The sequence below is a fragment of the Miscanthus floridulus genome, chromosome 16 (assembly GCF_019320115.1).
Source record: "Miscanthus floridulus cultivar M001 chromosome 16, ASM1932011v1, whole genome shotgun sequence".
Taxonomy (NCBI): Eukaryota; Viridiplantae; Streptophyta; class Magnoliopsida; order Poales; family Poaceae; genus Miscanthus; species Miscanthus floridulus.
Genome location: NC_089595.1, coordinates 3237435 through 3255208, shown reverse-complemented (window position 1 = coordinate 3255208; position 17774 = coordinate 3237435). Strand labels below are relative to the sequence as shown.

Sequence of the window (17774 nt, the reverse complement as noted above, 5' to 3'; positions counted from 1 at the left end):
TCGAAACAATCATGGAGAAGGCGGCAGAAACCCGGCCAATCAGAGAAATCAAGGGTGGACTCGATGGATTGGAACCAACATGCTAGAGTTTTGTTGAGATGTTGCTTAGCGACGTGGATCTAGATGGTACTAGGGACACATACATGTCGAAATAGTCCTCACACAAGGAGCACCAGAGGCGAGGGTTGTCCCTATTGAAGTGAGGGATGGAAAGCTTAGGAAGGCGACCTATATGCTATGAAGCGGTGTAGTCGATTCGGCACAGTGCTCGTCAGGCGGTTTGGCAGCAAGTCCCGCAGAGGATGGCGCGGCCGCCGTGGGTGATGCCGCGAAAATCTCGGGGTGGTGCGCCATTGCATCGAACACCTGGCGGTAGCGCGGGTTGGTGAACTTCTGGACCTCCAACTTGATGTCATCTAGCACACCTTCCATGTCGGGGCGCCATGCGATGAGGTCCGCGGTCGTCATGGTCGTCCTTGGCGTCGGCGACACGGATGGCCTCCAGATCCGCGATGCGCTGGGCGTAGTCGGCGTCGCGGTCAACATTGTTTGCCTCTAGGTTCGCGAGGCGCTGCTCAACCGTCGTGGCGATGGGGTCGACGCTGATCGACTCCAGCTGACAACGCGTTCCTCTGGCGCCGTGGTGGCGGCCGCCATCTCGGTGAAGCGCGACTCGATGGCGGCAGCATGGGTGGCAATATCGCGGTCCCGATCGGTGAAGCGAGTGTTGAGCTCGTCAAAGCACTGATTCATGGTGTCGAGGACGAGCTGCAGAGCCGGATCCATGGCGCCTAGAGCTCACACTACTAAAAAAAGGTTTGTAGCAACGGTTCATTTTTTTTGTAGGGGAGGTTGGGGATGGAGGCACCCCAACTGTGGGTGTGCTCGGGACCCACGAGACCAGCCGCCCCTATAAATGGCACAGTTGAGGCGGCTGGTGATATGAGCCGCCCCTACAAATGGGTCGATTTGTAGGGGCGGCTCACTCACCAGCTGCCCCCGATGTTGCGATTTGTAGGGGCGGCTCAATCACCAGCCGCCCCTACAAATACATTTGGCCCACTCATCTCGTCCATCCATCTTGATCCAACGGGGAGGCTCCCCTTCGCACCGAACCCCGTGCCCAGTTTGCGAAACCCATCGTCGCCGCTCCTGTTTTCACGCGATCGCAACCGCGGTTTCGGCTAAAATGCTGGGCCCTGCCTGTCCTCGCTTGTCCCCTACCGCCTTCCCTCTGAGACCGAGCACGCGCGCGCGAATTGGAAATTCGCCGGCCCCGCCGCTTCGCACCTGCACCCAACCTACCCAGTGAGACCGACGAAACGGCCCCACTGCTAGATGGCGCTCAGGCACTGGCCAGTCAACCTTTAGGAGGTCCCCCACAGCCGCTTGACCCAGCGCCGTCCCAATTTGTTTACCACAATCGCGAATGTTTAGACCCTTGTTTGTTTGTGTGATGTAACTAAATAAATTCTTCTGTTTTCTTCTAACACTGTTTCCTTCAAGTATTGCTTACCACTACATAAAAGTATTATGGTTTTCCTAGTGATAGGATGTTTACATATGAATATACTCTCATAACATGTGCAATTGCATAAATGATGATCATCATTACTATTATTGTTTCATAGGGCTATGGGCCAGAGTCGATTGAGGAAAAGCAGAGGCTTTATAGGCTTCTAAGAGGTCTAAATTTTAACGGAGAGTCTGCACCCACATCAATGTCTGAGCCTTACACACCAACGGCTCAGAGCTTTGGTGGTGCGAACCCTGTTGAGGGGTTTTATTCACCCGAACTTAGAGGGGAACTTGGTGCTGGACTTCTAGACCTTCATGCTATGGATGATACTGAGCTTCTGTCTGAGGTATGCCTTGTAAACATTCGCGATTGCATGATCTATGCGCGAAAACAGTATTTCATATTGATTCCTGAAGTGGCTTCATTCAGTCTACTTTAGGCTTATTATTTTTCTGTTGGCAGGATGTAGCATCGGAACCATTTGAGCCATCACCTTTTATGCCAAAGGATATCGATGATGATGATGAGGATGTGATATCAGGGAGTCAACAAGCCCCAGTAGATAATTATGGTGTGGTCACCAGTGAAAAAGAGAGCACTGCTAGAGGAAATAATGTAGCAAAGATTAAAGTAGTGGTATGTTAATCTTGTTCAAGTCAGTGATATGCTTGAATCTGGTTAATACTTGACATACCTGACTTAGTTCTTCACATTTTCAGGTAAGGAAAAGACCTTTGAACAGAAAGGAGATATCTCGAAAGGAAGAAGACATCATAACTGTGCATGATTCATCATGTTTGACAGTCTACGAGCCTAAGCTGAAGGTATCTATGACTCATGTTCAGAAGTTTTGTTGTGCTTATATAAAGCTACAACCATTTCTTTAGATTCTTTTCATGGTTATGGAAATCAACCATTTTACACGTAAATGTCTATTTGATGCATTAGATGGTCAACATAGGTAGAGATACTCCTTTAACTCTTTTGTGGTGGTACTTCATGGCCATGAACAATGTACTCGTGTGCTTACCGTGTTACTTTCTTGCTGCTAGTCATATAACTATGTATCAAAACATGGAATACTGATACTATTCCTTGCCTACCATGCTAGATAGAGACCATATGGGTACTGTAGACATGTAGCTTTCCAGTGTTGTGTGTATATATTTGTGTTGGGGCGTGCCTGTTCCTTGGAATGGGCGGGAAGAGTTTGCGACCATTTTGGTTTAATATGTTCTAATTTGGTGGTAACTTAATGTCTCCTGTTGACTATCATGTTGGGTTTAACATTGCTGCTATACATTCCTGAGCTTATTAATGAACCTATGCAGTGAACCGTGGTGCTTAAAAGAATCCTTTAGAATGTTTATCGAGAAAAAAACATCAAAACTAACTGAAATTCTGCTTGTTTTCCTTCACTTATCAGCTATATATATATATATATATATATATATATATATATATATATATATATATATATATATATATATATATATATATATATATATATATATATATATATATATGTTTTCCAAAACAGCTCTAAAATAATTCTGAAATGCTGTAGGATAAACGTGAATTCATAATCTTAAGATTTCACGAGTACTTCTTTGGACCTGTTTTTCCTACTTTTATGATGCCTGCTAACATATTCTTTCCACTGAAAGGTGGATCTGACAGCCTATGTGGAGAAGCATGAATTTTGTTTCGATGCTGTCCTCGACGAACATGTTTCCAATGATGATTTGTTGCTCTTTCTTATGTGTTTTTTTTCTCTCGAACAAGGAGGAGAGTGTAAGATCAAAATAATTCTCATTTAATTTACAGTTAACCTTATGGAATTTTCTGGACAGGTTTACCGTGAAACAGTTGAGCCCATAATTCCAATTATATTTCAGAGAACAAAAGCAACATGCTTTGCTTATGGCCAAACAGGTTAGATAATACATTATGTTATTACAGGGTTATCAATATACTCCCTCCGTTCCAAATTATAAGACGCTTTGACTTTTATGGTACATACATTTTGCTATGTATCTAGCAAAATGGATGTACCAAAAAAGTCAAAGCGTCTTATAATTTGGAACGTAGGGAGTATATTTTTATGCATAATTGCATTGTTGTTTCTTATAGTTTCTGTTGTCCTACCATCTGTCGAATTCGTGAACAGGCAGTGGCAAGACATACACAATGCAGCCTCTGCCTCTGAGAGCTGCACAAGACATGGTTCGTCTATTGCACCAACCCGTCTATCGGAATCAGAATTTTAAGTTGTGGCTTAGCTATTTTGAAATATATGGTGGGAAACTCTTTGATCTTCTATCTGATAGAAGGTTAGTTTTTGGATTTTCTATTTTCGGTTACGTGACCTGCTTAAATATTTAAAAATGGCATACGTTTCTACCTTCATGATTTTGATGTATTGAATACCACACTATCACATTGTCTTTTTTCCTTCTTCCTGGTTGTGTGTGGGTGAACTTGTGCATGTGTGTGCTTGTTGCTCGTATTCATGATCTCTGGTGCGACCGTGCGAGTGTTGAAGCATGTCTCTACTTCAAAGTATCTATTCTTCATCTATACATAGTCTATTGTTAGCCTTGAAACATTATTTGTTTGGATGAGAAATCCATGTTTTCGGATATTAGGCCGAAATGCCGCTTGATGCTTTGTAAAAAACAGCTGCTGTTAAAGTTCCCTTTGACGTAACCTACATTTTTCATCATTTACTGAAAGGAAATATTTATGTCTGAAACAATGGCACTTCCTTTTGGATTTTGAAGATTTAACTTATTGTTTGAAATATGGGCCTAAAAATTGTTTTTGGGATGTTCTGTCCAGATTATTTTACCTGAACTGAAATGTTCTATCCTTTGTTTTATAGGCAACTACCGATGAGGGATGATGGCAAGAAACAAGTTTGCATTGTTAGTCTACAGGAATTTGAGGTTTCTGACGTCCAGATCGTCAAGGAATATATTGAAAGAGGAAATGCAGCCAGGAGCACAGGGTCAACAGGGGCCAATGAGGAGTCATCAAGGTCACATGCTATTCTGCAACTTGCTGTGAAGAAGCACATCATTGTAAAAGATACCAGGAGACAGAGAGATCGTGATGCTAATGAAGCTAAAAATACAAAGGCTATGGGGAAAATATCATTTATTGATCTTGCTGGAAGTGAGCGTGGTGCTGATACTACCGACAATGATAGACAGACAAGGTGTTGGTTATGTCTCTATAGATTTGCACTCCTTTATTGATTTCTCAAGCTCCTTTGCCATCTCACTTATTTTAACCATCAACTTGTTATCATATATCAGGATTGAGGGAGCAGAGATAAATAAAAGTCTGTTAGCTCTCAAGGAATGCATTCGAGCTCTTGATAATGATCAGATACACATTCCTTTCAGAGGAAGCAAGCTTACAGAGGTTCTTCGTGACTCATTTGTTGGTAACTCTAGGACAGTGATGATTTCTTGCATTTCTCCAAACGCAGGTTCATGTGAACACACACTAAATACCTTGAGATACGCTGATAGGTAACAATGCTATATCCAAGTGATATACATGATTTGTTTGTTTCAAAAATGCTTCCTGTCATTAACTTGAATTAAATAATAACAGGGTCAAAAGTCTCTCCAAGGGCGGAAACACAAGAAAAGAGCAGTCCACAGGACCAACTACCACTTCTAGCCGGGAGTCTTCGTCAGCTCCATCATATCCATTGCCTGCTGAAGCTGAAGAAATTCCTAATCAGATTCAAGAGAAGAGACCGGTTGATACTTACTGGAAGGGCACTGAAAATTCGATCTCCAACGCTTCTGTGGAGCCTGACAGAAATTCCTTTAGTATGATTCCAAGTTATTCTAATAGAGGGAGAGAAAAAAAACGGCGCAGCATCTGTTAATGACAGGGAGAGGTATGATTTGAAGTCCAGCCAAACTGCTTACACTAGTAAGGCACAGTTGGTTCAGAATTCAGCAAACACACAGGAGGAGGAGAAAGTCACAAAAGTCTCACCTCCTCGGAGAAAGGCTTATAGAGAAGACAAATCTGATAGGCAGAGCAATTACATGAAAAAGGATAATGGTCCTGAGACAGGTCGGGCTGGGTATAAGATGCAGCAGGCAAAGCAGCTGCAACAGCAGCAAAGGCCAGCATCTGCTTCAGCTTCATCAAGGCAATTTGAAAAGGAAAGTTCTTGTGATGATGTAGAAATTGATGCAATTCTTGAGGTAAAGACAATTCATGAAAATGCTGTATGATTTTATCGTGCATCGAGATGTGGTGCTAAGCTTTATTTTGTATGTTAGGAAGAGGAGGCCCTCATAGCAGCTCACAGGAAGGAAATCGAGAATACTATGGAGATCGTGCGGGAAGTAAGTTTTAATCTACTGAATAATGTCCATGATAATGTTCTTAGATTGACAGCTGTATACATACAATAAGTCATCTTACTGTATACTACCACCTCCATTTCAGAATGCATGGCGAATTAGAATTTGAAAAGGCCAGACTGTAAGCTTTGATCATCAATTAGTTAAAATCTATCTATGTTTACTTGTTTAGTGGACAAAAAGATATATCAATAGATTTGTACTCCATGCCAAAACCGATGCGAATATTGCTTAGTCAAATGATTTGAAGTTTGACCAAATTTATATAAAAAGATGCTAATATTATCATACTAATTAAGTATCATTAGAAGCATCATAAAAATAGTATTTTTAATATTTTCTATGAACTCCGTCAAACTTAAGATAGTTTGACTTTGACCAGACCTAGAATTGCATCCTTTTTGGGACGGAGGTAGTATTTCACATGCCTTTTAGTAACATAGTTTTGTAGTAATTGATATTATATTGTAAGAGAATCAATATCACCATACCTTGTGTGTTCTTTTAATTATATAATACGCCTTATTATAATGATATTTGTGTGTTCATAGGAAGAAATGTGATTAGCTAAGTACACATATATGCACATACATGTCCGGTTATCATAAAGAGGGGACCATATATTTTGTGAATTAACGTTAAGCTGTCTATTTACTTTTGACTTCCTTGTTTGTTCTTTTGTTTTAAGGTCACTGGTTGATAATACCGCTATTTCACAGCGCTGTTCATTTTGCCATGCTGCTTAAACACATGCTTTATTTTTCTCAGGAGATGAACCTTTTGGCAGAAGTTGATCAACCAGGTAGCCTGATTGACAACTATGTGACCCAACTGAGCTTTTTGCTCTCACTCAAGGCTGCAGGTTTGGTCAGCCTCCAAGCACGCTTGGCATGGTTCAAGCACCGCCTCAAAGAGCAAGAGATTCTTAGCCGCAAGAAACCTTCCAGATAGTATGATCAGCAATGGCTCTGGCCTTTTGCCTGGTAATATGATTGCTTGGAGCTCAGTTGTGGTCTCAGTTGTTTTTTACCTGTGCGCTCCAGTAAATGCTAGTCCCAAGCAAGGCAGTGATAGAAGACACATGGGAGTGGCTTAGGGTGGTCTTGACGTTGAGGCCGTGGTCCTGGTTGATATCACCTGCACACTGTGGGTTTGTCAGGGTTGATAACCACTTTGGTAATAGTCCTTTTTGCAGTGGGGCTGCTTGGGTGTGCTTTTTTTTGGCGGATGTATGGCTTGCCCACTTTGCCTTTCTTTCTTTTCCCCATTTTGTACGAGGAATTGGAACTCTTGTTTGCAGATATCAGTTGGTCTAATTTTCGCCATGGGTTCTTTGTGGAAACTGATACATTGTTGTATATTCATTACTGATATTATTTGCATTGAGGAAGGAAAGGATGTGTGAATGGTGAAGCCCTTGAATGGCCTTTTCCCCATTTCTTTTGAGCGAAAACAAGGAACAGCAACTGTTGTATATAAGTAACTTCCCCATTTGTAATAGTGTCAGTCTGCATTCTCTGAGACTGACCTTTTCTTATGATTTTTTTTCTGGGCAAACTCCAAATGTTTAGAAGGGCACTCATTTGTCTCCAACATGAGGTATAAATCAGGTCAAAACTCATGGGTTTTTTCGTGGTCCTAAGCTTCAATAGGTTTAGGGTCTTTTGGTTAGCAGCATAGTTTTTAATCTCCCGCTAGCCCGCTATAGCCTTTTGATGCGGGCTGCCGCTATTTGTGTTCATGTACAATTTAGCCGCTATATCCCACTATAGCCCGCTATAGCCCCGCTATTAGCTGTTTTAGAGATATACCGCTAAACACCTTATCCTAAGCATCAATAGGTTTAGGTTGAATATAATGAATTTGATGTTAGCTTGAAGATATACCATCTAATTATTTAAAGATAAACAAGATCATCGTTACAAATTATGAAAATTGATAACTACTCAGGAATGATGATATTGCGTTTAGAGGACTAAATCTCTCTCTCTCTTCTCTATACATCTAAAACATAAGTCGCTCGCACGCCCAACCGGCGCTTCGCTCGTTCGCTCACCCGCCCGCCTGGCTACATCACGTGTGCCACTCCCCTCGCGAGATCCCTCTCCCCGAGCTTATCCACGCCCGCGCTACCGCGTCCTCTTTGTCCCGTAGCACCCACGCCGCGCTCGGCCACGCCGCCGTGCCCGCGCACTCGCCCACGCCGCTGCCTCCTGTCCCTCCCCGTCGCACCTGCGCTGCACTCACCCACGCCGCCGTGCTGCCTCTTCCTCTCCCTCCCCGTCACACCCGCGCCGTCGCAATGCGCCGACGCCGCCTCCAACTATCGGCTGTGCCTCACCCATCACGATGACGCCGCCTCCTCCGCAGTGATTTGCTGAGGACGTGGGCCTCGAGGGCGTCCACCGCACCAGCCTTGCCTCCCTCCCTCTCCACCGATTGGATCAAGCTGCGGTGACTCTCCCTTCGCGCTGCCGCCTCCCTCCTCTACCCTGGACTAGGTGGAGATGTGACTGGCATCTGCGATGGAGGACAAGGCCATCGCGAACCAACCTCATCTGATCCTCGTGATGATCCCCCTCCGCTTCTGCAGATGACTTCATGGAGTACATCAATGGCGGAGATCTCTACTCCCTCCTCAGGAACCTCAGCTGCCTCGACGAGGACATGGCTAGGACATACATTGCTGAGCTTTGTTGCCAATGGGATTTAACTTTATCCTGTTCATAGTGACATCATTTTAATGCAATGACTGAAAACATCAAGGATCCATTGCATTCTTTCTGAATTGTGATGGCCATATAAAGGTAATCGGTACCCATTGCTTTCTAACAGCTTTCTCTATTCACACTAAGGATTTGTACCGCTGAACTGATGCCTCTCCTAGACTGCTCTTGTTCCCCAATGTTATACATTTTCTTAGGCTAGGCTTATCACTTACTTTCCTACATATAAAAATGTTTATTCATGGATCACTAGCCTGTTCAATTTGATTGGAATAGAATAATTAAGTTTTTTTCTATAGAACATTGGGCAGCTCAATCTAGAATAGAACTATTTCATAGGCAAGTATCAGGTCAGTGCACATAATCTGTAACTTGCAAGCATTACAGATCAGTAGGCCACCAACTTTTACAGTGGTATTTAGCTTCTAAAATATTTATCCTTTCATTCATTAGTCGATATATACTTGTTGCGTGTTTTTATTTTGTCGTGCCTTTATGTTTATACGATTCTCATTTGGTCATTTGGAACTTTCCTTGAAATTTTTTCATCTGTTAGTGATTGAAGATATAGTCTGAGTCCTATATTTGAGGTAGTTATCTTTTAGCATATCCTTCACCTAATTCTTCCCATATGATGTTGAAGGATCTGAGTCATGTTTGGAAGACAACCCTCCTTCGCAAAATTCAATCACTGTAATGCAATGTTCTTTTTCTAGAAAAAACATGTCTGACCACAAATCTACAATACTGGAATGTGCCTGAACTATGACATGCTGGTTTTAGGGGTTGCCTCTGGTTAACAACAATCCTCCAGTAGTATGATGGCAGCTCCCATTGGGTGCAGTGCATTTAGAGATATAACCAGCACCGGTAAGTTTCTTTTTTCTACTTTTTTATTAACCAGAAGTAGTTTCTTTTGGTTGCTATTTCCTTTAATTAATGCTGAGCCTTGGATTATATTCAGTATGATGCTACAATGTCTCATACCATGCGGGTCTTTTTCCTTCTAAACTATAATTTTTAGTTTACAGTCAACAACAAGTAGAGATCAAGAATGCTTACTTGGGTGAGTTCAAATCATCCTAGGTGCCTGCAGAATGTTTGGATGCAGAGTTTCAGAACTCTGAACTTTCTTAGCTAGTCTCGGACACCTTCCCGTTCAAGTTAAATAAACCATTTTATATTGAGCATTGACAAATGAGTACCATTAGAGTAGGTAGTAGGTAGGTAGACTGCATCGAAGATGATCGCAAAGTCTCTTTTGCTGAGGTTCAGCGGTGTCTGCAGACATTATTCTTTATTGGCAAAGTCTGTTTGAAAGAGAGTTGGGTGGACTTAATCTTTCTTAGAGAGACTTTGAATTTGTTACATGTCTGATCGACAAATGAGGTGACATCTATATTTTGCACAATTGTAGTTATGAAGTCTATTACCAAAGCTAAACCACAATTTCTCTGAGAAAATGACTGATCCTTCAGTTTAGTGTATGTAACTGTTTAGGAAATCTGGGCTTTAAGCATAACTAGACATTTTCCTTTGTCTCATTCTTGTATCCCTGGGCTTGAATTGATGCGCTTGACCTTTCACTACGCCAGATTTGCACATCACTGCCGGCATCATCACTGCCGGATTTGTGGTGATGTACCTTCACTGCCGGTTATGAGCTTGAAAATGAAAAAATGATTGGGACTGGGCTAAAATTAGCAGTGAAGGACCACATCACTGCTGGTTTGTGGCTTGAACCGACAGTGTTTTGGCGGCCACACATCACTGCCGGTTTAAGCCAAGAGCCGACAGTGATAGGGCTCTATCACTATCGGTTCTAGCCAAGAATTGACGGTGATAAGCCTACAACACAAAAAGGCTGCAGCCGTCCTCTCCTTCCTCCTCTCTTCCATCCCGAGAACAGAGGCACGTGTTTGGACCCTACCCTCCATTGTTGCGGCTGCTCTTCACCATGAAGCTAATGCTTGGATTTTGAAGAATGGCTTGATCTTTTTGCTTTAAGGTTAGTAACAAACATCCACTCCTTTGATTTTGTTGCTTAATTAGCTTCGTTTTGATGGCTACATTGCTTGATTCTCATTCTAGTTCTTTCTCCATTCTAGAGAGCACTTTTCCAATTGGACATTTGTGCAAGGCTCAAATTGTGGTGAATCCATCATCCAAACGGTTGGTGTCTATGAACACATTTAAATTCCTAGCTAATTATTCCATGGTGGTCAAGATCATCATTGTTAGTATGTGATGCTATAATTAGTTCTTAGAAGTAGAGTAGAATAGATGTTCTTCATTATTGCGCAATAATTGTTTTTTACTACGATTTTCAATTTACAGGGCCGGGGCTACCAATTTCAATTTTCCAATAATTAGTGTACAATAATGTTTTCCAAAAATGGTACTTTCGAGCTACAATTGTTGTTCATGAAGCTCGATTTCTTATTAATTCTTTGTAATTACTGTCTCAGTATTTTTTTGTGCAGAGATGGATCGAGAGTGGATGCATCTGTCCTGAACGGACAAGCGGTACATGCATGGCGTCAGCCAGTTTATCACCGATGCCAAAGCCCATGCTAGGAATGGGAACCCTGTCTTCTGCCCATGCAAAGATTGCAAGAATCATAGGAACTTTCGTCAAATTGAGTCTATACGATCGCACTTGATTACCAGGGGGTTCATGCCAAACTATACGATATGGACTATGCATGGTGAGGTTGGTGTGAATGTTCTGCAGGAAAACGATGATGATGTGGACATGCCTGACGTAGCCATCCATGATGCTGACGAGGAACCCGGTGTCAATACGGAACCTATGGCCACAGTTAATAATGTGTTTAGGAACACGCTAGCTGACGACACCGAGGATAACGATGGCATTTCTCAGCTGCTACGTAATGTAGAGACCGGATGTCTTAGTGAAAGACAGCTGAGAAAGCTAGAGAAAATGAGACAAGATGGCAAAACACCATTGTATAGGAATTGTCCAATGAGCAAACTGGAAGCCGACATCATGCTGTTAGAGTTCAAATCGACAAACGGATTGAGCGATAAAGGCTTCGATCAGTTGTTAGGTATAATAAGGAAAATGCTCCTAGAAAAAAATGAGTTGCCAGAAAAGACATACTTGGCCAAGCAAATGATCTGCCCCATCGGCCTCGAGGTTGAAAAAATCCACGCGTGTTCCAATGATTGCATATTGTACCGTGGAGAAAAATACAAAGACTTGGACAAGTGCCCCAAGTGTGAAGCTCCACGGTACAAGGAAGGGCCGTCAGATGAGGGTACCAAGACCAGAGGAGGTCCCGTAAAGGTCATTTGGTATTTCCCTATAGCTCCCCGGGTGCATAGGCTGTTTGCATGTGCAAAGTCAGCCAAGCTGTTGCGCTGGCATGGCGAAGAGCGTAAGAAAGATACAATGATGAGGCACCCCGCCGATGGGCATGACTGGAGGACTATCAATACTATGTTCTATAAGGACATCGGTGGAGAGGTAAGGCACCTTTGGTTTGCTTTGAGCACAGATGGGATGAATCCTTTCGACCAGGTTAGAAGCAATCATAGCACCTGGCCAGTGACGCTCTGTATATACAACCTTCCACCTTGGGTCTGTATGAAGCGGTCGTACATCCAGATGCCACTACTGATCCAAGGGCCAAGACAACCTGGGAATGACATCGATGTGTTTCTAGAACCAGTGATCGATGAACTAGTGGAGATGTTTGAAAAGGGTGTGCCGGATGTTTGGGACGAGTACAAAAAGGAACATGTCACGATCAAGGGAGTACTTATCGCTACAATCACCGACCTGCCAGGTCGAGGTTCGTTGTCCGGAGAGAAGACAAAAGGCTATACTGGATGTGTCGAGTGCTTGGACGACACCGATGCGGTAAATCTACCAAATAACTCAAAGATAGTTTATATGGGACACCGTAGGTTCCTACCTAAGGATCACCCTTACCGCAGGAACAGAAAAGATTTCAATGGTACTATTGAGAAACGCTTAGCTCCAAAATATCGAGACGGGCCTGCGATACTTCGAGAACTCAACAAACTAGAGGTTGTCCTTGGGAAGGGGGACAATGCAGTAGCAGCGCCTGATGGGAGCGTTTGGAAGAAAAAAATTGGTTTTCTGGAAACTACCTTACTGGCCATTTCTGAGTGTACGCCACTGTCTTGATCCCATGCACATCACTAAAAACGTGTGCGCTAACACTCTTAACACCTTGATGGACACCGGGGGGACATCGAAGGATTCACTAGCCACACGCCTGGACATGCAACACTTGGGAATCAGGAAGGAGCTGCATCCCGTGGAGCTAGAGAATGGCCAGTTCGAACTTCCGGTTGCGTCATGGACATTGAAGAAGGAAGAAAAGCGTGCGCTTATTTCTTTCTTCAATGAACTCAAAGTCCCGACGGGCTACTGTGTGAACCCGAAGAGGCTAGTGAACATGAGAGAACTCAAGTTCAACTATGGCCCTATGAAGGCCCATGACTGTCATGTCATTATGACTCAGCTGCTCCCTGTTGCCCTGCGTGGTATCCTCCCCCCAAAGGTCCTGCCCCAATCATAAAGCTTTGCTCGTTCTTCAACGCGATCTCAAAAAAGGTCATTGATGTGTCCATGCTAGAGCAGCTACAGCGGGACATAGCCGAAACTCTCGTTAGGCTTGAGATGCATTTCCCGCCGACTTACTTTGATATCTCATTGCATCTGCTCATTCATCTTGTTGACCAAATTAGAGCCCTTGGCCCAATGTACCTGCATCAGATGTTCCCTTTCGAAAGATTGATGAAAGTTTTTAGGAGGTATGTTAGGAACAGATTCAGGCCAGAAGGGGGCATGGTTGAAGGATGGTCAACGGAGGAGGCCATTGAGTTCTGCACATATTATCTGGACATCAAAAGGGTCGGAGTTCTAGAATCTCAGTCACGAGGGAAGACTACGTGGCAAAGGAACGATTGGGGAGAAATCTATTATAGTAGACGACCCTATTTCTTTCAGACAGGCACTAGTTCGCTGTTCTCTAGCAAGCCGAGGGTGTGATGCCATACATTGACGAGCACAGGCAGTCGCTGCAAACTCTGTATCCGAGCAGGTCACAGGCTTGGCTGGATAAAAAACATAAGGAGGAATTTGTCAACTGGTTGCGACGTCGCTTGCTTGGAATAAAGTTGGGTAATCAACTGGATGCCTTAGCCAAGGGACCTTCGAGTACATATCTTAAGTACCAAGGGTATGAGATCAATGGATTCACATTTTACACAAAAAAGCAAGATGGAAAGAGCACATACCAAAATTGTGGTGTTCGTTTTGATGCTCACGATGAAAACGGCAACTGTGCAGGCGACATACTATGGTTTCATAGAGGAGATATGGGAGCTAGCCTATGGTCCGTTGAAGGCAGCTCTTTTTCGCTGCCAGTGGGTCGGCTCGAGGAAATCAACACTGACAGCGAAGGGTTCACTACCGTTGATCTCACTAAGACCGCATACAGAGACGACCCCTTCGTCCTTGCAAGAGATGTTATGCAAGTCTTCTATGCAAGGGACAACAAGACAAAAGGAAGGCTAAAAGTAGTCCTAGAAGGGAAAAGGAAGATTGTCGGTGTCGATGGAGTGACGGACGAAGAAGACTACAGGGGCTATCAGGAAATGCCTCCATTCAGGGGCGAACGTACCCCTACCTATCCTTCAAGAGGGTGATGAACCTGCTTACGTACGGCTTGATCACAATGAGGCCCTCATTGTTGATGCACGTAAAGATAGTTAGATTATTGTTAACTATGTAATCATTATGCACATAACCGTGAAGGATGTTTGATCCTGATGAAACTCTCATCTCCTCTCTCCTCCTCGTTAATACTCTGCCAACTCAGCAAATATGCCGACGTATCATAGCAATTAATGAGAATGAAAGTTATTTAAAACTACCATTGAGACTGACCTTATTACTATTCAAACACTCGATTAGACACCGGACGTAACATTTCTAAACTTTACTCTCTGAATTTAAACACCAGCTAAATATAAATATAAATATATATGTCTAGACTTCTGATAGAAGGACATTGGGGCGGCCATTCTCTTCCGAGCTACTACTAGTAGTGAGGGATCCACAGCTCCTCGGCGCCACTGGTCCCCAACCAGTTTGTAGTCCCTGCTCGCAATACTCGAAGGAGCCCAGCCCACAGTCGGCATTGAGCAAAGGTGTAGTAGCTCCATTCCTCCTCCAACCTTCATTGACCATTGATGTATGTGCTCCTGGAGATGTGAATGGGAATGCCTGTGGCTTGTGTGTTGACTGTTGAGTGATCCATTTACTTGATGCGTGTACTGTTCCTAGTCTCCAGATCAGGCCGAGATGAAGAGGAACGCTAAGAAGGCCACGGAGAAAGAAGGTGCATAGAGAAAATTCATTTAATAAATTATAAAATAGAACAAAAAAATTTGGGCCGCCTAGGGACTCGAACACGGGTCTCGGGGGCTAAGTTGAGGGGTCTTAACCGTTGCGCCAGTAGGAGGAGTTCAAAAGAAATCTAAAAGTTATCCTACTTAACACCTAACTGCTACACCACATCACTACCGGTTTGGAGAATGGCCCGGCAGTGATGTACACCATCACTGTCGGTTTACAATCAAAACCGACAGTGATGAGCTATTTCCGAAGTAAATTAATAATTTATTAAATAGAACAAAAAAATTTGTCGCCTGGGACTCGAACACGGGTCTCAGGGGGCTAAGTTGAGGGGTCTTAACCGTTGCGCCAGTAGGAGGAGTTCAAAACAAAATGAAAAGTTATCCTACTTAACACCTAACTTAACACCTAACTGCTACCCACATCACTGCCGGTTTGGGGAATAACCGGCAGTGATGTACCCCATTACTAGTCGGTTTACAAGCAAAACCGGCAGTGATGTACCCCATTCACTATCGATTTTTAAACTAAAACCGACAGTGATGTGTAGATGCTCCTCACATGCCAACAGTGCTCCCACTGACCACAACAGTTGGAACACTGCTCCCACCTACCCCGACAACTTTAGTTCAGAAATAAAAATGTACCACGACTGCTAGCCCCTATAAAATGGCCCTCGGCCAGGAGCTAGCCTCTCCATGCATGTTGGTTTCAGGCAGGCCTTATCAGCCATGATACAATGTTTTCCTCTCACAACAAACCACATATATCGTTATGCGTCGTAGTCCACCAAAATGGTGCACACAAGAGGTACTAGAAGAATGCTACTGAAGATAGAGCAACGCCGAAGATTGGAGATGCCACGAGGTTCACAGAGCCATCCGCTGCGGTGCGCATCTGGAAAAAGGCCATGTACAGATAAGGTGGATTCATCGATGCCACCTTGTCATCTCCAACCGGTATAGCTCGTAGACCACCTCGGTGCTGCTGTTTGCCCCTAGTTGGTGCTAGAAGAATGCTACTGAGGTGGTTACATTATAATGTGTTGATACACATTGATTGTAACATTGACCTGTACGCAAATAGGTCTTTGTTATCGTATATGGAATTTTAGTGTAAGGTCTTTGTTATCGTATATGTAATTTATTTCTAATATTTTTGTTATTTTTTGATGTATTTCATTACTATCTAAATAAATATATCGTTGTTGTTAAAACTTTCCCACTGTACTATCTAAATAAATATATCCTTTACATATATGCACCCTTCACTGTCGGTTCTACTTACAAACCGGTAGTGATATTAACTTTCACTGTCGGTTCTACTTAAAAACCGGCAGTGATGTCCATGCCCCCCTTTATAAAATAAACTGCCGGCCACATACATCGATCCCACCCACCCACGAACTCTCATAGTCTCATTTATCACGTTTCACTCTCACTTCTCAAGAAATCAACTCTCTCTACGTGATTTGGTCATGGCTCCTGCATTTTTCAATGGTATTGATATGTTGTCTTCTCCAATATTCTATCTATATTCATTTGATCTATATTTATATTCATGTTTCTTTGCATTCTACATTTATATATATTCTTATTCCTTGCATTCGATCTATATTTAATTATGTTGCCACATTTTACTTGGAAGAATTTTTTGTGCATATATTTTATGTTCATATTTTTATTGCATTTTATCGATCAGGTGGTATGAACAACGGACCTCCCCCACCATAAGAACCAGGTTTCTACCCTGGCGATGAGCCATTCACTCCTAATGTGGCCATTTCACGGTTCCCTATTCTAGCTATTGTATGAAATATTTTCCAACATCTTTTGTTTTTTTATGCTAACAAATAAGTGTAATTAGTTTAATATCATTGTTGCATACATATATGTCGCAGACTATATCCCCAATAGATTGGCTGCGAACAGCACTTAGCTAGTTCTTTATCTCGAACATCGTCGAGAACATGGCATCTAATGCAAGTGGTTAGCTATGGACGTGTGAACTCAGTTTTTCCATCCCTTTGAGGGGTGCAAATCATCGGAACCATATCCATGAGATGGGAAGACAGAGCCCGGACGTGATAAGCGTCCAATTCAGTGTCGTGCGCATATGTTTATAGGCACTTCGACGTGTTTGCTATGATATGCCTGATTTCTCACACTTCAAGGCACTTGCTTTGAATGCTGGTGATATCCCCGTCCCGCAAGCAAGCGAATGGTTTGCGAGCTACAACCGTGCGGATGTGGTAAAATGGTCACTTATACCTGAGTCGTGGTTATTTGTTGTTTATTATTGTAATAACATTCTCTATTTTTTTTCTTTTTCTCCGCATGCAGATTGCGCTTCAGGACCTTACCTATGCTGCATGTGGCTTGTGGGCCGTTCTAGACCAAGCTACGGAGCAACTCGGGTATGATTGGGACTTCTGCAATGGTAACCTTGGCCAGCTCACTGTAGAAAGGACGCTACTACTGCATAAGGATTACTAACAGGGGCAGTGGTCGTTCAGTAGGTTACATCTATGGCCGACCATTCTTTCGGTATTGTGAGGCACGAGAGAGTGCACTTATATGGTCATTGGACTTCATCGATACAAGTGGATACATAATCCGTGACATCAATTACCATATATGGCTATAGAGGCATGTTAGTGTGCGTGGCCCGATCGAACCCGGCAGTGATTCCGATAGTAATTAATGTTTATTAGG

The 17774-nt window shown here is 43.2% G+C and overlaps 1 pseudogene; it reads left to right on the top strand.

Annotated features, from left to right (window-relative positions):
- Window positions 1-466: 466 nt before the first annotated feature.
- Window positions 467-6867, top strand: LOC136513682 (kinesin-like protein KIN-13A; annotated as a pseudogene).
- The last annotated feature ends 10907 nt before the right edge of the window (window positions 6868-17774 follow it).